This window comes from Elephantulus edwardii, unplaced genomic scaffold (assembly GCF_000299155.1).
Source record: "Elephantulus edwardii isolate Elephantulus edwardi_28Jun2011 unplaced genomic scaffold, EleEdw1.0 scaffold00260, whole genome shotgun sequence".
NCBI lineage: Eukaryota > Metazoa > Chordata > Mammalia > Macroscelidea > Macroscelididae > Elephantulus > Elephantulus edwardii.
In genome coordinates this window covers 1,128,300-1,145,762 of record NW_006400010.1, presented here as the reverse complement: position 1 = coordinate 1,145,762, position 17,463 = coordinate 1,128,300, and positions in this window count along the sequence as shown.

Genomic DNA, 17,463 nt, shown 5'->3' with positions numbered 1-17,463 from the left:
TTATACAATCCCTTCCCCCAAATCCACTCCACTATGCAGACTTCATTCTGGACTCCTGTCATAACAATAATACCTAACCATATATCCCTATTAAACAGTTCTCACCCTCATCTGCTTCAATGCAGTATACATTATTTATTCCATCTTTCTCAGTCTCACCCCAACCCTGATGTCAGTCCCGTTTTACAACAGTGGCACTATGCAGTATTTGTTCTTTTATGACTGAGACATTTCACTTAGCATAATGTCCTCCAGGGTCACACGTTTTGTATAATATTTCATGAGTTCCTTGGTTTTCAAAGCAGCGTAGTATTCCATTGTGTGAATATACCACAGCTTCTCTATCCATCCATCTGTTGATGGGCACTTCAGTTGCTTCCAACTCTTTGCTATTGTAAACAGAACTGCGATAAACATGAGTGTGTATATGCCCACTTGGGTGGCAGTTATTTTTTCTTTTATTAGTTTCTATGTGTTTATTTATTTTTTAAAAAAATTTATTAATTTTAATGAACATTTACAGAGATTTTGGGTTTTCATTCATCATTGTTGCACTATTTTCTCTATCCTCCTCCCCAGTTCATTCTTCTCCCTCCCCCTTTGAAAATCTGTTTTAATTGTCCAATTGGGTGGCAGTTATTTTTTCTTTGGGGTATAGCCCAATAGTGGAATTGCCGGCTCAAATGGTATTTCTATTTGCAACTTTTTGAGAAAGCGCCATACAGCCTTCCATAGTGGTTGCATGATTTTACACTCCCACCAACAGTGAATAAGGGTTCCAGTTTCTCCACAACCTCACTAGCATTTGTTGTTTGCTGTTCTGGTAAATTGTGCTGGGGTGAGATGATATCTCATAGTTGTTTTGATTTGCATCTCTCTTAGAGCTGGGGATTTTGAATATTTCTTCATGTATTCCTTGGCCATTTGAATGTCTTTGGTGAAGTGTCTGTTCATATCCTGTGCCCATTTTTCAATTGGGTTATTTATATTTATCTTGTTGTGGTACTCAATTATTTTATAAATTTTAGATATAAGTCCCTTATCTGACATGTCACTACCTAATATTTTTTCTCAATCTGTGGCTTCCCTTTTTACTCTGTTGGAAAAATTTTTACATGTGTATAGGGATTTTATTCTTAAAAGGTCCACTTCATCTATTTTATCTTCTCCTGTTTGTAGATTTTTCAGAATGCTCGGAAGACTGTTTATGTTGTGGATCAGGACTTAAAGAGTTCTTCCAAGTTTTCTTTTAATGAAGTTTATAGTCCTTAGTTTTAGTCCCAAGTCCATGATCCACTTTGAATTGGGTTTTGTGTATGGAGTAAGGTATGGATCTTGCTTGAGTTTTCTGCAGATAGTTTTCCAATTTTGCCAAAACCATTTGTTAAAATGGCTGTCATTTCCCCACTTAACTGATTTTTATCTCCTTATCAAAAATCAGTTGATTATAGATAGATAGGCTGATTTCTGGATTCTCAGTTCTATTCTATTGATCTATGTGTCTGTCATTGTACCAGTAGAACGCTGTCTTGATCACCTCGGCAGTGAAGTAGGATAACAAGAGTATAAAGGAGGAGGAAAAAAAGTATGCATTTGGAAGCTGAACAACACCTTCCTTGAATATGAGTGGGTACTAGAAGAAATAAAAAAACGAAATTAAAAATTTTCTTGAAACAAATGACAGTGAAAACACCACTTACCGAAACCTCTGGGAAACAGCCAAAGCAGTAATCAGAGGTCAATTTATAGCAATATTCAAACACCTCAAAAGACAGGAAAAGATGACCATTGACTCTCTAACTCATCATCTCCAACAAATTAAAGAAGAACAGCAAGAAAACTCAACACCCTCTAAAAAAACTGAAAGTTTAAAAATTAGAGCAGAAGCAAATTAAGTAGAAATTTAAAAAAAAAACTTTTTAAACCATTAACAAAACTAGGATTTGGTTCTTTGCAAAACTAACAAAGAAAAGAAGGAAAAGACACAAATAATCCAGATAAGAGATGAAACAGGCAACATCATAACGGAACTAACTAAAATTAAAAGGCTAACATTGGAATAGTATGAAAAACAATACCCAAACAAATATGAAAACCTAGAGGAAATGACAAATACTTAGAAATGCACAATCTACCTAAACTGACATAAACCAATACTGAACATTTGAACAGACCCATTACAAAAGAAGAAATTGAAAAGGTAATAAAACAACTTCCAGCCAAGAAAAAGTCCCAGACAGATGGGTTTTACAAGTGAATTTTATCAAGCATTCAGAGAACTGTCACCAATTATACATAAACTATTTCAGAAAATAGAAAAAGATGGAATTCTCCCAGACTCATTCTATGAAGCAAACATATGCTTGATACCAAAGCCAGGAAATAACAACACTAAAATAAAATTTAAAAAAAAATACACAACAACTATAGGCCAATATATCTTATGAACATAGATGTAAAAATCCTGAATAAAATCCTGGCCAACAGACTCCAATGATACATTAAAAAAAAAAAAACCACCCAAAAAAACAACCATGACCAAGTGAGATTCATAACAGGTATGCAAGGATGGTTCAACATAAGAAAAATAATTAATATAATCATCATGTAAACAAAGCAAAGAACAAGAAACACATGATCCTATCAATTGATGCAGAAAAGGCCTTTGACAAAATCCAACACCATTTTCTGATTAAAACACTCAACAAAATAGGATTAGAAGGGGAGCTCTGGTGGCCTAGTGACAAGAAGCTGCACTGCAATCCCAGAGGTGCATGGTTTGAATCCACCAGATTCTCTGCCGGGGAAGGAGGGACAATCTCCTCCTGTACCAGTCAGATCTGATTTAACGGTACACACACACACACACACTTAAATAAATAAATATATATTTTAAAAAATAGGATTAGAGGGGTATTTCTTTAACATAGTAAAAAGTATATATGCAAACCCAAAAGCCAACATGGCTTCTTTCATTTCTTATTCAGGTTATTTGCATCTTTCTTTTCCTTTGTTAGTTTTGTCAGTGGTTTGCCAGAACCAATTCCTCATTTTGATAGTTTAGGGGTTTTGTTCCCTATTCTATTTATTTCTCCCTAATTTTTAAAAAAAATTTTATACTGGTTAGTATACAAAAGTTTACATAGTGTGTTGTACATTCTGCCACTCAAACTATGTTTCACATTTATCATTTTCAGTTACTGTGTTTTATTAAATTAATTCCCATTGATCCATGTCTATTCTATTTTTTATAGTTTCCTTTCCTTAGAGGTTGTCAGGATTGTTTACTGTTTTTTTTCTATTTGTTATAGATTCTGGGTTTAATAAGCAATTTTCATTTATTCTTTGGTTTTTATGTATTTGCTTATTACTATGAACTAATCTCTAAGTACTACTTTTGCTGTATCCCAAGAGTTTTGGTAAGTTTTGTTTTTATTATCATTTGTTTCAAGAAACTTTTTTTAAAAATTTATCCTATTACCCACTCCTGTTCAAGCAGGGCATTCTTCAGCTTCCAGGTGTATGGGTTTGTTTGGTTCCCCACTCCCTACCCCTTTATCGTCTTGTGGTTGATTGCTAATTTTATAGGATTTTAGTCTGAGAAAACATTAAATTATTTCAACATATTTTTTTATTTATTGAGGCCTGATTTGTGATATAAAATATTCTGGAGAATGTTCCATACATGCAGGAGAAGAAGGTCTACTGAGCCTTGTTAGTATGCATTATCTTCTATATATCTATGAGATGGAATAGGTTAATTGTATAGTTTAATTCTTTGGAATCTTTGTTGAGTTTCTGTCTGGTCATTTATCTTTACTTGAGGGTGGTGTACTGATATCTCCTACTACATCTTGGTTTTGTCTATTTTTTTTATTCAGTTCTGTTAACATTTGCTTTGTGTATTTTGCAACTCTATCATTCAGTGCACAAATATTTATTATGGTGATGTCCAGTTGCGTTACTGACCTTTTAAGCACTACATAGTGTCCTTTCTTGTCATTTATAGTGACTTTTACTCTGAAGCCTATTTTATCAGAGATTAATATTGCTACTTTTGCTTTTTTCTGGTTGCCATTTTTTTGGTTATATTTTTTCCACCTTTTGATTTTTAGTTTGTATTTACCTTCATTTTTCAGATGTGTCTCTAATAGACAGCTTATTAATGAGTTTGTATTTTATTTGTTTGTTTTTTTTAAAAAAAATTCTAATTTGCTACTCTTAAGCCCTTCACACTCAGTATCTACTATAGGCAAGGTTTTATTGCTATAATTTTGATGGGTTCTTTTTTGTGTTATTGCTGGTTACTTTGATCCAGCCACTTTTCTGTGATCTCTGTGGAAAGGACTTCTTTCGTAGTTCTTACAACATTTGTTTTAATTTCAGAAACTCTCTTAGTTTCTGCTTTTCTCAGAATGTCTTGATTTCCCTGTCATAGTTAGTGGACAGTTTTGCTGAGTATCATATTTTTGGTTGACAGTTGCGTTCTTTGACTGTTTGATATATATCATCCCACTGTATTCTTGTTCATGTGGTTTCTGCTTAATCAGAATTTAATCTTATTTGTTCTCCCTTATAGGTTACTCTTTATTTTTCACTAGTTGCTCTCAGAATTCTGTTCTTGTCTTTGAATCTGGCAAATATGAGTCTGAATTATCTTGGTGTTTTTCTTTTTTATTGTATTCTGTATGGATTATCAAATAGAATTGAATAACCTCCAAAAGAAAAATAGATGCAAGCAAAATCTTGCTGAAGATTACCCAAAAGTTACCAGAACAGTACATTGACAGAGAACTGCCAGAAATACAAACTGGATTTGGAAGAGGCCATGGCACTGGAGACATCATTGCCAGTATTAAATGGCTCTTGGCTGAAAGCAGTGAATAACCAGAAGGATGTCTATTTGTGTTTTATTGACTTAGGCAAAGGTATTTGACTGTGTGGATTACAAGAAAGTGTGGCTGGTGGTTATGACTTCTTTGGGATATATTCTCAATAGTGGAATTGCTGGGTCAAGTGGTATTTCTATTTGCAACTTTGTGAGAAAGCTCCATACAGCCTTCCATATTGGTTGCACCATTTTATACTTCCATCAACAGTGAATAAAGGTTCCAGTTTCTCCACAACCTCTCCAGCATTTGTTGTTTGCTGTTCTGTTAAAATTTGCTATTCTTATTGGAGTGAGGTGATATCTCATAGTTGTTTTAATTTGCATCTCTCTTAGAGCTAGAGATTTTAACATTTCTTCATGTGTTTGTTTGCCATCTGAATGTCTTCTTTGGTGAAGTGTCTGTTCATATCCTGTGCCCATTTTTCAGTTGGGTCATTTACCTTTACCTTTGTTGTGGTGCTCGAGTATTTTATAAATTCTAGATATAAGTCCCTTATCTGGCATACCACTACCAAATATTTTTCCCCAGTCTTTGACTTCCCTGTTTACCCTGTTGGATCACAAAAAAACCATTTGACCCAGATATCTCACTATTGGGAATATACCCTAAAGAATCCTAAACAATAAAGAGCCATGCAGCAAACAAATGTATGCACACCCATGTTTATGCAACATTATTCACAATAGTGAAGAAATGGAAGCAGCTCAAGTGCCTGTCATCAAATGAATGGGTAGGAAAACTGTGGTACATTCACACAATGGAATATTATACAACATTGAAAAATAATCAACTTACAAAACAGCCCACAACATGAATGCATCTGGAAAACATTATACTAAGTAAAATATCTCAATCACAAAAGGAAAACCACTGCATAAACACTGCACTCTTATAAAAATAGGATGGACAATGGGCACAGGGAGAGAAGGAGAAAAGTGGATAATGAACACTGCAGAGGACTATTTGAAAGGAATGGATGCAAAACTATGAGATATCATCTTACCCAAGTAAGAATAGCAACGTTCAGCAGAGCAGCAAACAAAAAATGCTTGTGAGGTTGTGGAGAAATTGGAACCCTTATTCACTGTTGCTGAGAGTGTAAAATGTGCAACCACTCTGGAAGGCCGAATGGTGCTTTCTTAAAAAGGTGGAAATAGAAATACCATTTGACCCAGCAATTTCACTACAGGGAATAGACTCTAAAGCAACTAGAACTCCCACCCAATCATATATATGCACAGATATATATTTATTGCTGCATTGTTCACAATAGCAAAGAGATGGAACAACCCAAGTGTCTGTCAACAAATAAATGGATAGAGAAGATGTGATATATTCACACAATGGAGCACTGAAAAACAAGGAGCTCATAAAATATTATGCAAAATGGGTAACCCTGGAGGACTTTATGCTGAGTGAAATATCTCAGCCCAAAAGGACAAATACTATATAATGCCCTTGTTATATAACAGGACTGACATGGGGGTTGGGAGAAACTAAGAAAAGACCGGATAAATAATGAACACTACATTTAGATAAATGAGGGAGAGAGCTGTCTAAAAGAAATACATAATTAGGTATTCTTTGCAGGACAACAATCCAGAATAAGTGGTGGAATAGCAAAGTGGACTGTTCGGGGGGTGGGGGTGGGGGAGGAGGAAATTGTGAAACAATGAAAGAATGTCTTTAAAGAGAAAAGCTAACAGTGGGGGTAGTAGAGAGGAAAATGCAGCAATGAATGAATTAAAAATCCCAGTTTTCTGTAAACTTTCATTAAAATATCAATTGTTGCTTTAATGTGCCTGTCCAGTCATGTGCAACTCATAGCGACTTTATGTACAACAGCCCTAAACCCTGTTCTGTCCTGTGCCAGTCTCACTGTCTCTGACACACCCACCCGAATTACCCCAGTCACTGAATCAATCCACCTCATAGAGGGTCGTCCTCTCCCGCGCTGTCCCTCCACCCTCCCAAGCATGACATCCCTCTCCAAGGACTGGTATGTCAGATGAAGCTTCGGAATCCTTGCCTCCAAGGAGCATCCCAGTTTAACCCTCTGCAGGGTGAACCTGTTTGTTTTCTTAGAAGTCATGGTATATTCAATACTCTTCTCCAGCACCACAGCTCAAAGGTATCAATTCTCCTTCTATTCTCCCTAGTCGCTATCTGATGCCAAGCAAGTATTGCAAAGACTACCTTAGTCTCCAGAGTGACACCACTCCTCTTCAGTACTAGGAGAGGTCTCTGACAGCAGACTTTCCCATCACAATACGTCTTTTCATTTCCTGGCTGCTGATGCCAAGAGTGTTGACTGTGGAGCCAAGCAAACTAAAGCTGTGAACAATCTCAATCTCTTCACCATCCATCATGATGCTGCCAGTTGGCCCTGTGGTGAGAATATTTGCCTTCTTGATATTGAGCCTCAATCCGTATTGAAGGCTGCAGTCCTTGACCCTCTGCAGCAAGCGCTTCAAATCCTCTTCAGTTTCAGCAAGCAGGGTTGTGTCATCTGCATAACACAGATTGTTGATATATCTTCCACCAATCCTGATGCCACACTTTTCCTCATGGAGCCCAGCCTCCCGTTTACTCTGTCCTGCATACAGGTTGAAAAGGTATGGAGATAGGACACATCCCTGGGGTACACCCTTGTTTCCTTGCTGTGTTCTGATGACTACCTCCTGGTCCAAGTATAGGTGTCACACAGGCATGATCAAGTGTTCTGGGATTCCCATTCTTCTCAGAGTCAGCCACAGTTTGTTGTGATCCACTCAGTCAAATGCCTTTGCATACTCAATTAAACACAAATAAATATTCCTCTGGTACTCCCTGCTTTCAGCCAAGATCCATCTAGCTCTAGCTACAATATTCCTAGTACCACAACCCCTTCTAAACCCAGCCTAGACTTCCGGCCATTCTCTGTTGATGGGCTGTTCCAGTCATTTTTGGATGATCTTCAGTAGAATCTTTTCACACAGATCCTCCATTGTGCCAAACATGATGTCTTTTTCAGGAGATTAATCATTCCTGATAATATGAGCAAAGGAAATCTCACAATGCTCACTTTTTTCTCCTTCTTCTTTATTATTATTAATTTTAATGAAAATTTACAGAGACTTTGGATTTCCATTCATTGTTGTACTTTTCTACCTGATTACCCCTCCCCCCAGTTCACTCTTCTCTTTGAAAAGGAAAAGAAAAATTCTTTCATTGTTATACACTCTCTCCCTTCAAATCCACTCCATTATGCAGCCTTCATCCTGGACTCCTGTCATGACAATAATACCTAATCACATATCCCTTTTAAACAGTTTTCTCCCTCATTTGTTTCAATGCAGTATATTTATCCCATCTTTCTCAGTCTCCCCCAAACTCTGATGTCAGTCCCATTTTACAACAGTGGCACTATGAAGTATTTGTCCCTGTGTGACTGAGGTATTTCACTTAGCATAATGTCCTCCAGGCTCACCCATTTTGAAGAATATTGCATGAATTCCTTGTTTTTCAAAGCAGCATAGTATTCCATTGTGTGAAAATACCACAGCTTCTCTATCCATTCATTTGTTGATGGGCACTCAGGTTGTTTCCAACTTTTTGCTATTGTGAACAAAGCTGTGATAAACATGGGTGTGCATATATCTGCTTGGATGTCAATTATGGTCTCTTTGGAGTATATTCCCAGTAGTGGAATTGCTGGGTCAAACGGTATCTCTAGTTGCAACTTTTTGAGAAAGCGCCATACCGCCTTCCACAGTGGTTGCACCATTTTACACTCCCACCAACAATGAATAAGGGTTCCAGTTTCTCCACAACCTCAGCAGCATTTGTTGTTTGCTGTTCTGTTAAATTTTGCTATTCTGACTGGGGTGAGATGATATCTCATAGTTGTTTTCACTTCTAAGAAGAATTCTGAATGTCCTTCTTCCAAAACGTATTTGTTCATTTCCCTGGTAGCTCATGATAGATTCAAACTTTTTTTGCTGATACTGCAATCCAAATGCGTCAATTCTCCTATAATCTTTTCTCACTGAGCAGTTTTTACATGCATATGAGGCAGCTGAAGAGACCATAGCTTGGGTACTAAGTCATTAATGCTAGTTTATTGAAAAGAAACCTGAGACTTGGAGAACTGTAGTGACTTGTTCAAGATTATTTAGTAAATGGAGAAAAGATCAGGTGCAACAAGAGAGAGAACATTTTCATGAAACTCATTGATGTCATCTGAGAAGTAGGCACAGGGTCCTCCAGGTGGGAGCAAACAGCGCCTCCCCTGCACGTGGCAGGAATGGGCTCCTACCATTGTGGCATCTTCAGTCTTGAAGATGGTTCTGCACTATATGAGTTTTAATAGGTACGATAATTTTCTTTACATGGTAACATCTTGAAAATTGCTTTCATTTTCACTCCTCTGCAGAGGCAAGGGGAGCACAAAGGAAGGAGCCTTGCAATGTCTCCTCCACTCAAAGAGCTCTGAATCTACTAAGATCCAGTTATTTAAAACGCTGCTTCCCTTAGAGCCACGATGTTAATACATGCAAATAAGTTATGTGGCATCTAATTATAAGAGTATAAAGTCCCCTATGCCTTGTTGCAGGGCATAAATGAGTCATTGGAGCGATAGTTAGTGGACTGAGGTCACACTTTTCTGGTAATGGAGATGCAGACACCACAGGCATAACAGTGCCTACATTAAGTTTCTTGTTTCCTGATAGTAACTAAAAAAGAGTAAGAATACCCTGTTCCAAGAAGCAGAAAGTAAAAGAAACATAGTCTTCCTTGGTCCTGGTATTTTTGCCTACAAACCTAGACTTTTCCATTCTCAAGTTTTAATCCCAAAGACAAAGTCAAATTTATATGTATACCTCTTCTTGGGCATAAACCACAAACTCATTGTTGTTGAGTTGAAGCCTATTCATTGACCCTCCACTTCGTAAGGCTGTAAGTACACGGAGGATATCATGCATCTTTCTCTTGAGGGGCTGCTGGTGGATTTGAACTAACAGGGAGGCACAAGGTTTAGGTTAGCAGCACAGTTTTCTACAGACTCCATCATGAGATAGATATTTTTCCCTGGGATTCCAGGCTTAAGAACTCCTTTGCGACAGATTTAGACCAATGGCCTGAAAGCACATTTCCATGGACGTGAGAAAAGGAGGAGAAATCTGGTACAAGTCAAGCCTCCCAGAACATGAGGGAAACAGCTGGACACAGCCTCACTTGAGGGTTAAGAGTCCCAGGTCTACAACTTTAATCCTTGAACAAATATCAGGACTGTTCCCTGGGAGGTCTTGAAGATTGCCCTCTGAGACTCAGAAAGAAGTTCATGAAAGTAAGAAGACTGAGAGTTTTATGACATTTGGCCAGGTTATGTGCAAGGTGTATCATCTGTCATGCATACGTGGAACACGTGCTTTTCTCCTCTAACAAATTTTGCATTTGTGGTCTACTCTTTCCCACCCACCTCTTAAGGACTAAAAAAGCACTTGTTCTATCTTTGTTTGAAAGATATTGTCAGTCAGGTTCAGAGTATGGGGAAGTGATTTTTGAACTGAGTTTCTCAGATAGATCAATCAAAAATACAGGTGTTTCTTTGCAAGTAAAATAGAAGTGTGATACTTTATACCATGTTGTTAATTTGGCCAATGACATTCAAAACCTAGTCCAAGAAAAGAAATTTTATATCTCCCAAATGAGTGTCTAGATTTAACTTTAGTTCCTGGGGTCAAATTATTATTACAGATTAGAGTCATTTAGGAAATTAAGCCTTTCCCCCAGGCTTTTCAAAGGTTAGTTTTCAGTTCAGTCAGTTACTATTCAAAGAAGAATGAGCAGGACCTAAAGGTCTACAGTAAAACCTGGGGTAAGGAAAAGTGCTTGTATTCAGCCCATGAATAGGCACCTGTGTACAGCAGCTCTGAAGCCTCCCCTGTTGTGAGCCAGTCTCACTGATTCCTCATTGCCAGTTACTATTTCAATCCATCTCATCTGGGGTCTTCCTCTCCTGTCTTGTCCATCCACCCTTCTGAGCATGATGTCCTTCTCCTGAACATCAGGAGATGACTTGGTAGCTGTGTGAATCTCTTTTATTCATTTTTCTCACTTTTAAATGTGGATAATAATAGTGATTTAACAACCTATAAATCAAATTTATAGATTGGTCATGAAGACTGAATGATATTTGCTTGGTATATATTGAATTCTAAATATTCTAAATAAGTATACACATACACACACACCTCTATCCAAACAAATAGATAAATGTTGTTGCTGTTGTTGTTATGTGTCGTCGAGCAGTTTGCAACTCATAGTGATCCTATGTACAAGAACTCTAAATTCTGCTCTGTCTTGTGCCAATCGCACTGTCTCTGACACTCGCATCCCTATTACCCCAGTCACTGAATCAATCCACCTCATAGAGGTTCTTCCCCTCATGCACTATCCCTCCACCCTACCAATCATGATGCCCCTCTCCAAGGACCAGCCCTCCTTATAACATGTCCAAAGTATGTTAGATGGAGCCTCAGAATCCTTGCCTCCAAGGAGCCACCAGGTTTAACCCTTTCCAGGATGAAAGGCATCAATTATCCTTCTATCCTCCTTAGTCATTGTCCAACTCTCTGACACATAACAAGTGATTGCAAAGACCATAGCCTGTATCAGACGTACCTTAGTCTCCAGAGAGACACCATTGCTCTTCAGTACTTTGGAGAGATCCCTAACAGCAGACTTTCCCATGGCAATGTGCCTTTTAATTTCCTGACTACGAGTGCCAAGAGTGTTGACTGTGGAGCCAAGCAAACTAAAGCTGTGTACAATCTCAATCTCTTCACCATCCATCCTGATGCTGCCAATTGGTCCAGTGGTGAGAATCTTTGTCTTCTTGACATTGAGCCTCAATCCATATTGGAGGCTGCAGTCCTTGACCCTCTGCAGCAAGCGCTTCAAGTCCTCTTCAGTTTCAGCAAGCAGGATTGTGTCATCTGCATAACGCAGATTGTTGATAGATCGTCCACCAATCTTGACCCCACATTTCTCCTCATAGAGCCCAGCCTTCTGGATGATCTGTTCTGCATGCAGGTTGAAAAGGTATGGAGATAGGACACATCCCTGGTGGATGCCCTTCCCAATTTTGAACCATGCAGTGTTCCCTTGCTCTGTTCTGACGACTGCCTCCTGGTCTAAGTATAGGTTTCGCATTAGCACAATCAAGTGTTCTGGGATTCCCATTCTTCTCAGAGTCAACCACAGTTTGTTATGATCCACACAAACACCTTTGCATAATCAATGGAACACAGATGTACATTCCTCTGGTATTCCCTGCTTTCAGCTAAGATCCATCTATCATCAGCTACAATATCCCTAGTACCATGACCCCTTCTAAACCGAACCTGGACTTCTGGCAGTTCTCTGCTGATGTGCTGTTCCAGTCGTTTTTGGATAATCTTCAGTAGAATCTTGTTTGCATGTGAACAATGAGATTGTTCTATCGTTCCCACATTCTGTTGAGTTACCTTTCTTTGGGATGGGAACAAATATAGATCTCTTCCACCAAAATCAGAAAATGTCAGAGTCTTTCAGTAAGAAGTTCCAGTCTACTGCAGAGAAAGTCACTGGGAATTTTTTTTTTTATGGACTGTGGAGTCGGCCCATTCTGTTGAGGATTCTATTAGATACCTTTGGCAGGAGGAACACGTTTAGGAAGTAACTCCTCGGTATCAGACACACTTTAACTCCAGGAATCTATCACTTAAACCCCACATCCAAGAATCACAAATGTAAACTGATACGTGAATGTAAGCCTCAGCTGACAGGCCTACACCCCTGCTGCACCCCACCCCTGTGACATCTTTCAGAGGGGTTAGAGCAGACAGGCAGACCTGTCACAGGGCTGCCCCTCACCAGCGTATGAGCTCAGTCAAATCACTAAGCCTCAGTCTGCTTGTACAATGGTCATAAGAATACCACCTTCACAAGTTTGTTCTTTGGACATTGTACCAAATATCCAAACCACTTGCCGATTCCTGACTCCTGTGGAGCCCAGGTGTATCTGAGTAGAACTGACCTCTATACTGTTCTCAGTGGCTGATTTGTCAGTAGTAGAGCTTCAGGTCTTCCTTCCTACATAACTTTGGGTAAATTTGAGCCTTTCGATTAGCAACAAAGCACTTAACCATATCCACCACTCAGGGACTCGTTAGTTGTTGCCAGATGATCTAGGACAAAGGTGAACTCTCAGGCTTTGAGAGAAACAGCGGGCCCCTTGCAATCCCTCATGGGGCCTTGCTGGCCCCGCTGTCCTTGAAAGGACCTCTGAAATGGTTTTATATACTTGATCTCACCCTGCGAGCATTGTGCTCTCAAGCTGGCAGGCTCAGCCTTTCCCTGGCTTCAGTGCCTTAATTTGTAAAAGAGGAATTCTGAGGCTATCAAAAAGGAAGTCAAATTGTTTTCGGAAAACAATAGAAAAGTAACTACAAGTCATTAGCTTCCTCCCTAGGGCCTGAAATCAAACTTTTTAGGGGTAGCTGAAAGGATGGGTAGCACTGTTTACTTAAAAGCCTCTGGACAGAACCCATAAATTAATTCCTGTGCATGACTTTCTGGAATGAGAGGAGGTGAGTCATGGAAGTGGGAGAAGTTCTGTGAGTAGAAAAGAGAGTCCTTTTTCTTTTTTTTTTTAAAAGGCTCAGCTAAGTCCCTGGTGCTAGCCGGCCTTTTCTAGTCCTCTGGGCGAAGGATTTTTTTCTTGGGGACATGTGTATGCCTAGCAAACATCTTTCCTCTTAGATGGCTCTTGGTGAATTTCTTCCCAGGGTTGAAAACTACAAACCCCTATATACTGCCCTCCCCATGAAGACCTCTGGGAAGCCCAATGCTCTAGAAATTCTTCTCTATGCAGGAATTTCATCAATGACAATAACAAAGTTGGTATTGTGTGTTGGCTTGGTTCTGAGCGAAAGTGATGAAGTAGAATTGCCCCAATGGTTTCCTAGAATTTAAACTTCACAAGAGCCAACCATCAGATCTTTTATGCCACGAAATGGCTAGTGGTTGGAATCACTGCCCCTTCTGTTAGCAGCTGACAACTTTAACCACTGTACCAGCAGGGAGCCTTAGACCAAAGTGAGGATCTCTATATGATGTCTTAGAAGTGGTTTCAGTGCCACACAAATCATGAAGACTCACAGATGACAGATGACCCAGCAGTTTGAGAAAAAGTTTCCTGAACTAGATGAAGAAACTGAGGTCCAGAGAGCAGAAGAGACTTGTCCAAAACCTGAACAGAAGTCAAATATCTCAGAGACTCAAACAAGTATGGAAAATTCCCTAAAGGCCCACATGCACAGTTAACTGTCCTACGCATCCGCATCCTCCACCCCTTTTTTGACCATGGCATCCTGCTGAAAGGCCTTGGCAATTGGGAAGATAGTGCAGGATCGATAATGTTCAGATCTGTTGTTCATAGGGTCTCTTTGAGTCATAGCCAATGTGATGGCATCTAACAACAACAACCACAAATGGTCCTAGAGTCCATGAGTGGTACAAATGCATTCAGCTATTAAATGAAACGCTAGAGGTCGAAGTCTACCCAGAGTGCCTTGGAAGATACACATGGGATCAAACACAAGGCAGAACTGACTTAACAGCAAGTGGAAGATGGTCCTGAATTTGTCCCAAGTGCTAGGGGAGTTTCAGGATGATGAGTCTCTGACAAATTTATTTATTTATAGATCTGTAGATTTATTCATTTATTTATTTTTTACACTTTGGATTTCTGCCCCAGTACACTCTTTTCCTTGAAAAGTAAAAGAAAAATTCTTTCATTGTTTTTAAAATCCTTCCCCCTAGGTCCACTCCACTATGCAGCCTTAGTTCTGGACTCCTGTCATGACAATAATACCTAATCACATATCCCTTTTAAACAGTTTTCTCCTTCATCTGTTTCAGTGCAGTATACATTATTTATCCCATCTTTCTCAGTCTCCCCCCAACCCTGAGGTCAGTCCTGTTTTACAACAGTGGCACTATGTAATATTTGTCCCTATGTGACTAAGATATTTCACTCAGCATAATGTCCTCCAGGGTCACCCATTTTGAATAATATTGCATGAGTTCCTTGTTTTTCAATGCAGCATGGTATTCCATTGTGTGAATATACCACAGCTTCTCCATTCATTTGTTGGTGGGCACTTAGGTTGTTTCCAACTTTCTGCTATTGTGAACAAAGCTGTGATAAACATGGGTGTGCATATATCTGCTTGAGTGGCAGTTATGGTCTCTTTGGGGTATATTCCCAGTAGTGGAATTGCTGGGTCAAACAGTATCTCTAGTTGCAAATTTTTGAGAAAGCGCCATACTGCCTTCCACAGTGGTTGCACCATTTTACACTCCCACCAATAGTGAAAAAGGATTCCAGTTTCTCCACAATATCGCCAGCATTTGTTGCTTGCTGTTCTGTTAAATTTTGCTATTCTGACTGTGGTGAGATGATATTTCATAGTTGTTTTGATTTGCATCTCTCTTAGAAGTAGGGATTTTGAACATTTCTTCATGTGCTTGTTGGCCATCTGAATGTCTTCTTTGGTGAAGTGTCTGTTCATATCCAATTTTTCAATTGGATTGTTTACCTTTATCTTGTTGTGGTGTTCTTAACATAAACAGTCTTCCAAGTACCCTGAAAAATCTACAACCAGGAGAAGATAAAATAGATGAATTGGACCTTCTGACAATCAAATCCCTATGCACATCCAAAAACTTCTCCAACAGGGTAAAATGGGAAGCCGCAGACAGGGAAAAAGTATTTGGTAATGACATGTCAGATAAGGGACTTATATCTAGAATTTATAAAATACTTGAGCACCATAACAAGGTAAAGGTAAATAATCCAATTGAAAAATGGGCACAGGATATAACAAATTTATAAATGGTTTGGATAAATCAGGTTCATACCGCTAAAACAAAGAATTATTCCCTTAAAGTATCTTCCAAGCATTGGGGGAAAGTTTAGAGAGACTCAAGGGGGAAAGACAAAGTCACTAACATGCTTGATTGCTGGACAGTTCTGACCAGCTCTATCAATGAGAAGTTACCTTCATTATGTGCTAATCATATGTGCTCCAGTCTTGAAAACTTTTTGACTGTGTGCTGCCTTAGCCAGGTAAGTGTGAACCAAAGAATTTGTCTACAAATTTATAGTCTATTAAAAACTAACAAGGATTTTATAAATAATGAATAATAAAGTTGTACAGCAAGCTAAAAATAGACTCCAAAAAAAAGAAGAGTTGTATGCTAAAACTCCAATGTAAACTAATAGTGTGAAATTTCTAGTTTTCCATAGAATTTATTTTGGGAAGGGTATTTAGTTTCCCAAGGTAGGCCTTATGAGCTCATATAAGGCATAATGTTGATTAATAACAGTCCTGAAAATGCAAGGCTCCAACAACCCTGTTAGCATCATCTCCAGACAAGAAACTATGCCCTATTCTGACCTGGGATCCAGAAAGACCTTTTTCTCTAGACAGGAAATGAAGCCCCATTCTGACCTGGGATCCAGGAAGACTTCTCACTCTCCAGAATTACAGATTCAACAGTGTCTACTTCACACCTGTGTGGAGGATGCCTCATCCTGCCTCCTTCTCTTCATGTTGTTCTTAGGTGCTTTTGAGTTGAGTATGACTTATAGTGACTGTATAAGTCCAATCCTACCCTGTGCCATCTTCATCATCTCTGATACACTTGATCCCATTGCTACAGTCACTGTGTCAATCCATCTCATTGAGAGGCCTTCCTTTTTTTGCTGGTCCTTCATCTTTCTAAGCATGATATTCCTTTCCAAGCAATGGCCTTTCCTAGAAATATGTCTAAAGTATGAAGATGAAGATTCATCATCCTTTTTTTCCAAGGAGTACTCTGATTGCATTTTTGCCAAGGCATAACTATTATATCTTTTGGCAGTCCATGGGCTATTTAGTACACTTCCCCAACAACACAACTCAAATACTTCGATTATTCTTCTGTCATCCCTATCATTGTACAGCTCTCAGCTGCATAGCAAGTGATTGAATAGATCATGGCCTGCACCTCAGTCTTCAATCTGGCTTCATTGTTTTTGGTATTTTGGAGAGGTCCCATAAAACAGACTTGCCCAAAGCAATACATCTCCTGATTTCCTAACTGTTGGTACACCAAAGGTGTTAATTGTGTATCCAGGAAAGAGGAAAATTAATTATTTCAATTCTTTCTCCTGAATCTATTTCAATCTATTATGATGTTTCCTGTTGGCCCTATGGTAAGGACCTTTGTTTTCTTAATGCTAAGATTATTCCATACTGAAGTCCTTGATCTCCTGCAGCAAATGTTTAAGGTCCTCCTCATTTTCAACAAGCAAAGTTGTGTCATCTGCATAATTCTGGTTGTTGGTGAGTTTTCTCTGATCCTGATGCTGCATTCCTCTTTATAGAGTTGAATTCCACGAATTATTTGTTCACTGTATGCAGCACTGTGCTGCCTTTTGGAATCTTCTGTTCAGCTCCTTAGTGTCTTGAATTCTTCCTTGTGCTTTGGCTTCTCT